Raw genomic sequence first — 13,814 nt, 5'->3', positions numbered from 1 at the left:
TCGCAGTCCCGGGGCCGCGCCTCTCGCCTCCTCTGCGGCCTCGGTGATGTCAAACTCCTTCCTCCTTGAACACAGTAAGCAGGTTTTAGGCAAAGGGCTACTCCTGTAGCGGTTAGCAGGCAGAGACCTGGACACGACGTAGAACCTCTGGACGAGCGGCACCCGCAAAGCGGGGGCCGCGAGAGGTTATGAGCACCTCAGTGAAGGCGGGGCACTGGGAGGGGGCGCGGCCCATGCGGGAAGAAGAAACAGCTGGTGGTGATTACGCTGTACCTCGCAGTCCCGGGGCCGCGCCTCTCGCCTCCTCTGCGGCCTCGGTGATGTCAAACTCCTTCCTCCTTGAACACAGTAAGCAGGTTTTAGGCAAAGGGCTACTCCTTTAGCGGTTAGCAGGCAGAGACCTGGACACGACGTAGAACCTCTGGACGAGCGGCAATACTTTCCATCCCCATGCTGATATTACACTCCAGAGCCAACCGGTCCAAGTCCATGTGCCTGGGTTCTGGTGTATCTCGTGAGCTATCTTATGGAGCCTTGTTATTTCCGCGTACACGGATGGCGCGTTATTAGGAGTAAACACACAACAACTGGAGCCGATCACTCTACAAGCCCCGCCCCTATCTGCCAGGATGACGTCAAGAACAAGGCGATTCTGAAGAACAACAAGTCTCATAGCAGACTGCTCCTCGGTCAAGTTAGCTAGGGCAGAAGTAGTCTCATTCACTACGGCCTCAAGTGTTCTCGTTAACCTATGTATTAATTTACTGTTTTGGATGGGATCTATGAAGAAAAAGAATCCTCTATTGAAATCTGTATATTGCTCCAAAGCAGTCTCAGTCTGATCGACAACTGGGGAATCAGTCTCCCTCTTGTGTCTAACATGTACTAGTCGGGAGTCTCTATGGTAATGGGATGGGGCTAGAAAAACAGGTTGGCAGTAGGAACGCTATATAACACGTCCCACCCCAGTCTAAGGGCAGACGCACATAGGCTGTCTGACCGCAAATAAAATAGGAATGGCGGGAAGCTTTGAAAGTAGACTTTCCTTTATCATTGAACTCGACCACAGTATTATAATCACTGTGTCCTAAATGCACTGAGCCGTTCTTTCTAACGCATGATTGACCTTTGACTGGTAAGACTGTTATGAACGGTGAACCTGTATTTTTCTCGGACTGGACATTCAGAATCATAAAGTTAAGGGAAACATTTCCTTGGTCGTACACTTCATTTTCTAGATCTGTTCCTTTTCTCTGGGGAAGACCATCTTTGTCTGGAAAACATGCCTCATTCATTACTTTATTTAAATCTCCCCAAATCCCTTCACTCTGGGAATCCATGAACTTTCTGTCTTGTGATGACATTAAAGCAAACCATGCTCCGCACGAACCATTGTGCGAGAACGGGAAAGGAAAGAGGGGCAAAACTCCCTTCGTTTTCTGATAAGGTGGGAGTCGGCCACATACCCAGCAATTTGTTACATTACTGGTCTGATGAGAATGGTGCAACATGCGAATGAAAGTATTGTTGCGCAGTGCTAGTCGATATGACAGTTCATGGGGTGGCAGATCACTGAATGTGTGCTCTACAGTATCATTAAAGGAAGAATGTATATGTGAACCAAGAGGAGGAAAGAATACATGTAGCGTCAAGCTTATACATATAATCAATATACTTAGAAGAAACATAATGATCAGAGTTACTATACATCTGCTACGTAAGGTCTTGCAGTATTTCTCTTTCTTATCTCTCTGTCTACTATTCTGGTCTACGATCTTATACATGTCAGGAACCTGTCTAACCGATTCACCACAGGGTGGACTTAAACAATTAAACGCGGTCTGACTTACTAGACCGTAACTTTGACCTATACTCCTGTTGCGGAGTCTTTTCTAGCAAAGGGGGCTTTGAGTCACTGGTTTCTGGGCAGTCCTTAGTTTTGATTACAGTTCCGTGTCCATGGAATCTTTTGACGTGTTGGGCATGGATCCAGCCCTTCCTTCCCTCGACCTTGACGGCGGTCCTCGTTGTGAGAAGTACCAGCTTCGGTGCTCGCCAGCGGGGCTCGAGAGGACTTGAACGGTCAAAATTCCGCACCAACACTGTATCTCCAGGAACGATGGAGTGTTCCTTAACTTCGGTGTTGTCGGGGAAGGCGGCTGCAACCTGTGAACGACAAGAGAGGAGTGCAGACATCAAGGAAGCCAGGTAATCTGTCAGCATATTACTATCAACATCGGTAATTCTTTTTGGCATAGGGGTACCCCACATATTCGGCGGTCTACCAAAAACCACCTCGTACGGGGACAGTCCTGTTCTGGAATGAGCTACCATACGCATGTCAAAGAGGGCAACCGGCAAGGCTACCATCCAATCCACGCCTTTTTCTGCACAGACTTTCGCTAATTTTGTCTTAAGTGTCTGATTGTGTCTCTCTACAAGGCCTGCTGCCTCTGGGTGTCGTACACAATGGAACTTCCACTGGTACCCTAACAGAAGAGATACTTGTTTCATTAATTCAGAGGAGAATGGCTGACCGTTATCTGAGTACACGACACGGGGCAATCCGTACCGCGGAAAGAACTCTCGAACCAACTGCCTGGCAGTGGTCACAGCAGTGTAATCTGGGACTGGGTACGCTTCTGTCCATCTAGATAGTGCACATACAACTACTAGGACGTATTTGTTTCCTCGACATCTGTCCATCTGGATATAATCCATCTGGAGGACTTCAAAAGGGTGGTCTGGAGGATGAAATCCACCTTGCTCTACTGGAATGCCTTTGCCTGGATTGAACTGGCAACAGATCATACAGGTACGTACTTTCTGTTTTGCTGCTGCACGCAGGTGCTTGTTGAACCAAATATTCTGTAAACTGTCTAGCATAGCCTTCTCTCCTAAGTGTGCGGGACTATGTGCTGTGTTTATGATGACTTGAACCATAGAGTCAGGGAGAAACCATGTAGCTTTGCCTTTTGTCATACAACCCTGGTCAGTCTGGACCCCTCCTTGTTCAGTCCATTTCTTTATCTCGTCTGGAGTGGCATGTGTCTGTATGTCGAGTACATCTTGTGAGGGATCCCTGACTGTCATGCAATTCGTCGGTGATGGTACTTCTGTCTTTGTCGTGTCTGTTGGAGTCTGAGCTGTAAGTTTAGCTGTCCGATCTGCCAGGTCATTACCCTGGGAAATGGTGTCAGTGACTTTAGTATGTGCTTTGCACTTCATGATGGCTATGGCTGTAGGCAAGTGTATAGCTTCTAACAGAGCCTGAATGAGGGGACCATGCTGGATTTTGGCCCCATGAGAGGTCAGGAAACCTCTCTCCTGCCATAAAACTCCGAAGTCGTGAACGACCCCGAAGGCATACTGTGAATCTGTGTATATGTTTACTTTCATGTTCTTGGCTTGTATGCAGGCTTGTGTCAGAGCGATGAGCTCTGCTGCTTGTGCTGACAATGTATCAATTCGTTGTGTCTCTATAACTTCAGTATCAGTGGTCACTGCATATGCGGCCACTAACTCTCCTGTGTTCGTTCTCATGCATGAACCATCTACATAAAGTGTAAGGTCTGAGTCTGGCAATGCAATGTCTGTCAAGTCTTGGTTTTGTCACTGTATTTACTACTTCCACACAGTCATGTGGTGCAGTGTCCACTGTGCTTGAGGGCAAGAGTGTAGCAGGGTTTAAAATATTACATCGTCTGATCTCTATATGTGGCTGAAATAATGTCAGTTCATATCCTGTCAATCTCGCTACAGTCAGGTGTTGTGTCTGAGTCCTGTTCAAGAGAACTTCCACTGAATGTGGAACCTGTACTGTCAGGGGGTGTCCTAACACTATGGAATCACTCTGTCTTATTGCTAGGGCTGTTGCTGCAACTGATTTCAGGCACGCAGGCAGAGCCTGGGCCACTGGATCCAATGTACTAGAAAAATAAGCACAAGGCTTGTGTTTTCCTGCTTGATCTTGTGTTAGGACAGATAATGCTGTACCTTCTCGTTCGGTGACAAAAAGTGTAAAAGGCTTGCTGTAACAAGGAGTCGCTAAAACTGGTGCTTGACATAGAGCTTTTTTCAATTCTTCAAATGCAAGTGTATGTTCTTGTGTCCAAGGGAGGACAGTCGAAGACGCTGCCTCCTGCGTTGTTAACTGTATGAGTGGCTTTGCTAGATATGCATACTGGGGGATCCATTGTCTGCAGTAAGAAGTGAGGCCAATGAAGGCCCGTACTTCCTTTTGTGTCTTGGGCTGTGAAAGATTTGCAATCAACTGAATGCGGTCTTGTGTCAGCTGTCTACCCCTCTTGGACAGCAAGTGTCCAAGGTACACCACTTGCTGTGCACAGAATTGCAACTTTGAAGGGGACACTTTGTGCCCCTTGTCTGCCAGAAAGTATAAGACTGTCAGTGATGCACGTTCACAGTCTCGTTCTGTTCGTGCTGTGATCAAGATATCGTCCACGTATTGGAGCAGTGCGGTGTCGGCAGGCATGTGAATACTGTCTAGTTGTCTTTTCAATGCTTGACTGTAAATACTGGGACTTTCTGTGAATCCTTGAGGAGCCTTTGTAAATTTAAAACTGCGTCCATTTAAACAGAATCCGAAAAGGTACTGGCTCTCGGGATGTATGGGGACACTAAAGAAGGCGTTCTTGAGATCAATTACAGTAAAGAACATCGCAGTAATGAAGAAATGTCTGGGACCACTGGGTACTGGGGTATTATACACTTGTTCAGTTCTCGGAGGTCAATCACTAGTCTGTAGACCGGTGGTGCATTTGGGTCAGTTCGTTTAAGAATAGGGAAATGCAGAGGCATTATTATTACAGGCATGAGAAGGGAATTGCATGATGACATGGACATACATGGGGTATATGTACAGACATAGGGTGCATGTAGGGGACACACTGGCCACGTAAAATTTCTATTTCCTCATTCCCTCCTTGTCCCCTACTGTGCCCTTCAGGACACATCTATATTCATGATACCATATATCTGATCATACAGCATCATTTGCTCATCTTTATTCTTTTGTACACGTGGACGTGGACGGGGAATACAGGCAGTGGCACACAAGCCGCAAATCGCTGGGCCACATTGCAGACAGAGACAGCAACTGAATATGACTAGTAGTATTATTCCTAGGAACGACAATCAATCAAATAAAGCTTTATTCGATTTTTACAAGGAAAATCATAAAAGCACATATAATACAGCATTTAAATTTTGAGTTTGTGCAAATCATGGCTGTCGGGGAACGGAAGACAGTTAGTTCATGGACGCTCTACACCTTACTGCGAATTTCAAAAAGCTAGTAGCTGCAATGATCTTAGAGATGTCCCTGGGCTATCAGGAGACGGGGGGGTTTTTAACTTAATATTGGGAAGTAGTTGGTTGTTTGATGGTCAATCAACCATTTCTAGGGTTGAGAAATAGTTACTGGTTGGTGCCCCTCCCCACCCCTCTGCATATGGTTGATCTCTTCTTGGGTTCCAAGGATAATGATCCCAGTCCCTCCTCCTGTTACGCGTATCGACTTGAGTCCAGCTCCAGCCTGGGGATTGGTCCCAACTTGGAGGAAAGTCTTGTTCATGGGGGAACCTCGGGGGATAGAAGAAGGACAAACGATTGGTGTCTATGCTTCCCTTTCTCTCCAAGGTTGACCAGGAACATATGTAACTGACTGTCTCTGGGTTATCAAAATTGATAATAATACAGTCCCCCTTTATTCTTTTCCTTGTTTCCCCGATCCAAGGAACTCTTCGTACCATAGAGAGTCTACTTTTACAATGTGAAGGAAGGGGTCTATTAATCTGGAGCCACTGCATAACTTTATTTTTCAGTGACCAGGTGGATTCACTCATGTGTTCCTCCAATTCTGGGACCCCCGTGAGGATCACAGTATAGGGGCTTGCCTCTGGAGGGAGGTGAACTGGCCTCTTTGAACTAACTGGTTTGCTGGAAGCATCAACAGCCTGTTGGGTGGCCGAGACTTTGGGCGAAGGGGACTTTGAAATTGTTTTAGTGGGTACAGCAGTTGTTACTGGCTTTCCAGGTGCTTGTTTGGTGGTGCCCTTAGTGTCTGTAGGAATCGCTTTTGTAATTATTGGGGTTTTAGGGTTTTTTCCTGTGGGTAAAGGGGTTTTATGTATTGTGGATTGGGGCGCAGGTTTCTGTGCAGTGGCTGCCTTAACATGATTGACAGTCGTGGAGACTAGTGGAGCTAGGGTGGTAGTAGGTGGTTTAAGATGGCTAGTGTGGTTGACTAATCTAGCGATCTGCTTCTCAATGTTGTTTAAAGTTCGCTCTATTGGAAGTAGTTGGGATTTTATGAGATCCTTGATTATGTCTAACAGTTGTGCATTAAACTCAGGGTAATTGGTATTGGCAGCGTCCAATGATGCAGCTAAAACAGAGGAGTCATCCACGTTAACAGGCAATGAATGACTTGATTTATTTCGGAGGTTGGTACGAGGAGATTTTTTAGACCTGGTGCGCTTAGGTGGACAGTGCTGCTTAGACCTAGCTACTGGCCTTATGCTATCTTGTTTGGAAATGGCACCCTCCCCAGGGACCTTGTCAGTTTTTATAGGGGAAGCTACTACTAAAGGTGGCGGCTCTATCAAAGGTTGCGATTCAGTCAAAGTTAACGGTGCGGTTTGAGTGGGGCTAATCACCAGAGTAGGTGTTTTCTCCAAATCATCCATAGAGGCTTCCCCTAGAGAAAGATGAGTAACAGATAAGTCAACGCTCATTGGGATAGTGTGGAGTTCTGCGCGAATTTCTTGCAGTAGTGGGACGTTTGTTTCCTGGTGGATAGGTGTTTTGGCTAAAGCCAGAAGGCCCATAGAGGATCTTCGTGCTGCAGCAAGGTCCTGGGAAACACGTCTTTCCAACAGAACAATCCCCTGGTTGATAGCATCATTAGCTTTTGTAATGAATTGGTCAATTGGGCCGGTCACTTGACCCACTCCTTGAGCCGTCTTGTTCCTCATGGCCCTGGTAGTCATACTGGCACTGTAGCACACGTGGATTGATGAGTGGTCGATGTGATAGTCAAGTGCAACCAATATGTGACGTTATTATCAATGGGCAGATGAAGATGAAAGAGAGTTGGCCCAGACCAGACTTGCCCAGGCTTAAACGGGCCCGCCCTTGGCCCGGGCTTCGCCCGGGCGTCGACCCGCGCGCGTCCCGCGATGCGCGTTGGCGTCCTTGGTTAAGACAATGAGAGGTGAAAGGGGGCGGGGCACTGGGAGGGGGCGCGGCCCACGCGGGAAGAGGAAACAGCTGGTGGTGATTACGCTGTACCTCGCAGTCCCGGGGCCGCGCCTCTCGCCTCCTCTGCGGCCTCGGTGATGCGGCACCCGCGAAGCGGGGGCCGCGAGAGGTTATGAGCACCTCAGTGAAGGCGGGGCACTGGGAGGGGGCGCGGCCCACGCGGGAAGAGGAAACAGCTGGTGGTGATTACGCTGTACCTCGCAGTCCCGGGGCCGCGCCTCTCGCCTCCTCTGCGGCCTCGGTGATGTCAAACTCCTTCCTCCTTGAACACAGTAAGCAGGTTTTAGGCAAAGGGCTACTCCTGTAGCGGTTAGCAGGCAGAGACCTGGACACGACGTAGAACCTCTGGACGAGCGGCACCCGCAAAGCGGGGGCCGCGAGAGGTTATGAGCACCTCAGTGAAGGCGGGGCACTGGGAGGGGGCGCGGCCCATGCGGGAAGAAGAAACAGCTGGTGGTGATTACGCTGTACCTCGCAGTCCCGGGGCCGCGCCTCTCGCCTCCTCTGCGGCCTCGGTGATGTCAAACTCCTTCCTCCTTGAACACAGTAAGCAGGTTTTAGGCAAAGGGCTACTCCTGTAGCGGTTAGCAGGCAGAGACCTGGACACGACGTAGAACCTCTGGACGAGCGGCAATACTTTCCATCCCCATGCTGATATTACACTCCAGAGCCAACCGGTCCAAGTCCATGTGCCTGGGTTCTGGTGTATCTCGTGAGCTATCTTATGGAGCCTTGTTATTTCCGCGTACACGGATGGCGCGTTATTAGGAGTAAACACACAACAACTGGAGCCGATCACTCTACAAGCCCCGCCCCTATCTGCCAGGATGACGTCAAGAACAAGGCGATTCTGAAGAACAACAAGTCTCATAGCAGACTGCTCCTCGGTCAAGTTAGCTAGGGCAGAAGTAGTCTCATTCACTACGGCCTCAAGTGTTCTCGTTAACCTATGTATTAATTTACTGTTTTGGATGGGATCTATGAAGAAAAAGAATCCTCTATTGAAATCTGTATATTGCTCCAAAGCAGTCTCAGTCTGATCGACAACTGGGGAATCAGTCTCCCTCTTGTGTCTAACATGTACTAGTCGGGAGTCTCTATGGTAATGGGATGGGGCTAGAAAAACAGGTTGGCAGTAGGAACGCTATATAACACGTCCCACCCCAGTCTAAGGGCAGACGCACATAGGCTGTCTGACCGCAAATAAAATAGGAATGGCGGGAAGCTTTGAAAGTAGACTTTCCTTTATCATTGAACTCGACCACAGTATTATAATCACTGTGTCCTAAATGCACTGAGCCGTTCTTTCTAACGCATGATTGACCTTTGACTGGTAAGACTGTTATGAACGGTGAACCTGTATTTTTCTCGGACTGGACATTCAGAATCATAAAGTTAAGGGAAACATTTCCTTGGTCGTACACTTCATTTTCTAGATCTGTTCCTTTTCTCTGGGGAAGACCATCTTTGTCTGGAAAACATGCCTCATTCATTACTTTATTTAAATCTCCCCAAATCCCTTCACTCTGGGAATCCATGAACTTTCTGTCTTGTGATGACATTAAAGCAAACCATGCTCCGCACGAACCATTGTGCGAGAACGGGAAAGGAAAGAGGGGCAAAACTCCCTTCGTTTTCTGATAAGGTGGGAGTCGGCCACATACCCAGCAATTTGTTACATTACTGGTCTGATGAGAATGGTGCAACATGCGAATGAAAGTATTGTTGCGCAGTGCTAGTCGATATGACAGTTCATGGGGTGGCAGATCACTGAATGTGTGCTCTACAGTATCATTAAAGGAAGAATGTATATGTGAACCAAGAGGAGGAAAGAATACATGTAGCGTCAAGCTTATACATATAATCAATATACTTAGAAGAAACATAATGATCAGAGTTACTATACATCTGCTACGTAAGGTCTTGCAGTATTTCTCTTTCTTATCTCTCTGTCTACTATTCTGGTCTACGATCTTATACATGTCAGGAACCTGTCTAACCGATTCACCACAGGGTGGACTTAAACAATTAAACGCGGTCTGACTTACTAGACCGTAACTTTGACCTATACTCCTGTTGCGGAGTCTTTTCTAGCAAAGGGGGCTTTGAGTCACTGGTTTCTGGGCAGTCCTTAGTTTTGATTACAGTTCCGTGTCCATGGAATCTTTTGACGTGTTGGGCATGGATCCAGCCCTTCCTTCCCTCGACCTTGACGGCGGTCCTCGTTGTGAGAAGTACCAGCTTCGGTGCTCGCCAGCGGGGCTCGAGAGGACTTGAACGGTCAAAATTCCGCACCAACACTGTATCTCCAGGAACGATGGAGTGTTCCTTAACTTCGGTGTTGTCGGGGAAGGCGGCTGCAACCTGTGAACGACAAGAGAGGAGTGCAGACATCAAGGAAGCCAGGTAATCTGTCAGCATATTACTATCAACATCGGTAATTCTTTTTGGCATAGGGGTACCCCACATATTCGGCGGTCTACCAAAAACCACCTCGTACGGGGACAGTCCTGTTCTGGAATGAGCTACCATACGCATGTCAAAGAGGGCAACCGGCAAGGCTACCATCCAATCCACGCCTTTTTCTGCACAGACTTTCGCTAATTTTGTCTTAAGTGTCTGATTGTGTCTCTCTACAAGGCCTGCTGCCTCTGGGTGTCGTACACAATGGAACTTCCACTGGTACCCTAACAGAAGAGATACTTGTTTCATTAATTCAGAGGAGAATGGCTGACCGTTATCTGAGTACACGACACGGGGCAATCCGTACCGCGGAAAGAACTCTCGAACCAACTGCCTGGCAGTGGTCACAGCAGTGTAATCTGGGACTGGGTACGCTTCTGTCCATCTAGATAGTGCACATACAACTACTAGGACGTATTTGTTTCCTCGACATCTGTCCATCTGGATATAATCCATCTGGAGGACTTCAAAAGGGTGGTCTGGAGGATGAAATCCACCTTGCTCTACTGGAATGCCTTTGCCTGGATTGAACTGGCAACAGATCATACAGGTACGTACTTTCTGTTTTGCTGCTGCACGCAGGTGCTTGTTGAACCAAATATTCTGTAAACTGTCTAGCATAGCCTTCTCTCCTAAGTGTGCGGGACTATGTGCTGTGTTTATGATGACTTGAACCATAGAGTCAGGGAGAAACCATGTAGCTTTGCCTTTTGTCATACAACCCTGGTCAGTCTGGACCCCTCCTTGTTCAGTCCATTTCTTTATCTCGTCTGGAGTGGCATGTGTCTGTATGTCGAGTACATCTTGTGAGGGATCCCTGACTGTCATGCAATTCGTCGGTGATGGTACTTCTGTCTTTGTCGTGTCTGTTGGAGTCTGAGCTGTAAGTTTAGCTGTCCGATCTGCCAGGTCATTACCCTGGGAAATGGTGTCAGTGACTTTAGTATGTGCTTTGCACTTCATGATGGCTATGGCTGTAGGCAAGTGTATAGCTTCTAACAGAGCCTGAATGAGGGGACCATGCTGGATTTTGGCCCCATGAGAGGTCAGGAAACCTCTCTCCTGCCATAAAACTCCGAAGTCGTGAACGACCCCGAAGGCATACTGTGAATCTGTGTATATGTTTACTTTCATGTTCTTGGCTTGTATGCAGGCTTGTGTCAGAGCGATGAGCTCTGCTGCTTGTGCTGACAATGTATCAATTCGTTGTGTCTCTATAACTTCAGTATCAGTGGTCACTGCATATGCGGCCACTAACTCTCCTGTGTTCGTTCTCATGCATGAACCATCTACATAAAGTGTAAGGTCTGAGTCTGGCAATGCAATGTCTGTCAAGTCTTGTCTTGGTTTTGTCACTGTATTTACTACTTCCACACAGTCATGTGGTGCAGTGTCCACTGTGCTTGAGGGCAAGAGTGTAGCAGGGTTTAAAATATTACATCGTCTGATCTCTATATGTGGCTGAAATAATGTCAGTTCATATCCTGTCAATCTCGCTACAGTCAGGTGTTGTGTCTGAGTCCTGTTCAAGAGAACTTCCACTGAATGTGGAACCTGTACTGTCAGGGGGTGTCCTAACACTATGGAATCACTCTGTCTTATTGCTAGGGCTGTTGCTGCAACTGATTTCAGGCACACAGGCAGAGCCTGGGCCACTGGATCCAATGTACTAGAAAAATAAGCACAAGGCTTGTGTTTTCCTGCTTGATCTTGTGTTAGGACAGATAATGCTGTACCTTCTCGTTCGGTGACAAAAAGTGTAAAAGGCTTGCTGTAACAAGGAGTCGCTAAAACTGGTGCTTGACATAGAGCTTTTTTCAATTCTTCAAATGCAAGTGTATGTTCTTGTGTCCAAGGGAGGACAGTCGAAGACGCTGCCTCCTGCGTTGTTAACTGTATGAGTGGCTTTGCTAGATATGCATACTGGGGGATCCATTGTCTGCAGTAAGAAGTGAGGCCAATGAAGGCCCGTACTTCCTTTTGTGTCTTGGGCTGTGAAAGATTTGCAATCAACTGAATGCGGTCTTGTGTCAGCTGTCTACCCCTCTTGGACAGCAAGTGTCCAAGGTACACCACTTGCTGTGCACAGAATTGCAACTTTGAAGGGGACACTTTGTGCCCCTTGTCTGCCAGAAAGTATAAGACTGTCAGTGATGCACGTTCACAGTCTCGTTCTGTTCGTGCTGTGATCAAGATATCGTCCACGTATTGGAGCAGTGCGGTGTCGGCAGGCATGTGAATACTGTCTAGTTGTCTTTTCAATGCTTGACTGTAAATACTGGGACTTTCTGTGAATCCTTGAGGAGCCCTCGTAAATTTAAAACTGCGTCCATTTAAACAGAATCCGAAAAGGTACTGGCTCTCGGGATGTATGGGGACACTAAAGAAGGCGTTCTTGAGATCAATTACAGTAAAGAACATCGCAGTAATGAAGAAATGTCTGGGACCACTGGGTACTGGGGTATTATACACTTGTTCAGTTCTCGGAGGTCAATCACTAGTCTGTAGACCGGTGGTGCATTTGGGTCAGTTCGTTTAAGAATAGGGATGACAGGTGAATTACATATATTTGATTCAGTTTCTACTACCACTCCCTGTGCAATGAGTTCGTCAACAATTTTCAGTAATGCTACTACGGCATCAGGTGGTAACTTGTATTGTCGGATTTGTGGCAGTACTACTCCTGGCTTGAGAGTGACACGGTGTGGCGTAATGTGCATGTAACCTACATCAGTCGGACCTTGTGCCCATAAATGCTGTGGTACATTCTGGAGTCTGGGATCAAAATCTTTCAACACATAATGTCCTTTAAAATCACGTAAAAACAATCGCACTCCTTCCGGAGAACAACAAATTACTGCTCCTAGTTCTTTCAATGTCTTTATACCAAGCAAATTCTCTGGACATGACTTAGTAAGTAACAAGTCTGTAGTACGGGACAATGGACCAACTCCCAGGGAAACTGGCTTTGACACTTCGTTAACAATAGGCTTTCCTGAAAATCCCAGGGAAATATTCTGTGAGCCTGAGAGGGGTGCCCCTGGAACCTTGTCATGACTGATGGTAGTTCTGCTCGCCCCTGTGTCAATCAGAAATGTTCTGTCTTTTCCCAATTCACGACTATGTACATAGGGACCCTCTTGATCTACAGGAACTTCAATAAGGGGCAAGCCAACCTCCCTCTCTAGGCTATTTCATGAGTACTGTTGATATTCTGGATAGTCTGACTGTGCGTACTGGTACATTTGTTGCGTGACATGTTGTGTGGCAGCTATTGGTTGCGGTATAGCTACTGTCTGTTGCGAGTTCTGTGGCGTTTGCGTGTTCTGTGGGGTGCTATTCTGTCTGGGAGGATGCGGTCTTTCATTTGTCTTGCCTGTAGCTATATTGTGCTTCAGAACAGCACATTCGTTTACATAGTGACCTGGTTGCTTACAATAATTACAGTTCCCTTTAACAGGTGCTGTGCCCTTTTTATGTCCATCAGCTGGTACTGATTGTGCGACTAGCACTTTCATTTTCGTATCTTTCATGCGTCTCTTTTCATGTTCCTGTTCCTCTCTAATTCTGTTCTGGTGGTATTGTAACATTTGCAACATTTGGGAAGGGCTATTTGCTTGCCAGGTACTCTCAACCTTCAGTACTCTATTCTTGATCGGGGGTAAGGAATTCTCTACTAATTTGCTCACAAAAAGATGTGGATACGATTCACTATTTGGTTTAAGGCCACTATTAATAGTAAAACATTTTTCGAATCTAGAATAAAAATCACTGGTGTCTTCGTCTTGTTTCTGTTTACATGCTGAAATAGCATCCCAATCTTCCTTTTTAGTAACTAATAATCTCGGCAGGACCTGTATCAATAGTTCAGGTAGTTCTTTGGCTTTGTCCCCGAGACCAACACCAGGGTGCCGGCCTTTATCCTCATCTTCCAATTCTGTCCAATTTATCTTTTTCTCTCCCACTTCCCAGTCTTTTTCTTTTAACTTTTCATAAATGCCTGCTGGTAACAGTACTTTTAATAATTTAATGATGTCAGCGTATGTGTAATCCCCTATGCGGAGAAT

The sequence above is a fragment of the Lissotriton vulgaris genome, chromosome 5, assembly GCF_964263255.1.
Source record: "Lissotriton vulgaris chromosome 5, aLisVul1.2, whole genome shotgun sequence".
In the NCBI taxonomy this organism is placed as follows: domain Eukaryota; kingdom Metazoa; phylum Chordata; class Amphibia; order Caudata; family Salamandridae; genus Lissotriton; species Lissotriton vulgaris.
Note: the sequence above shows the minus strand (reverse complement) of the source record.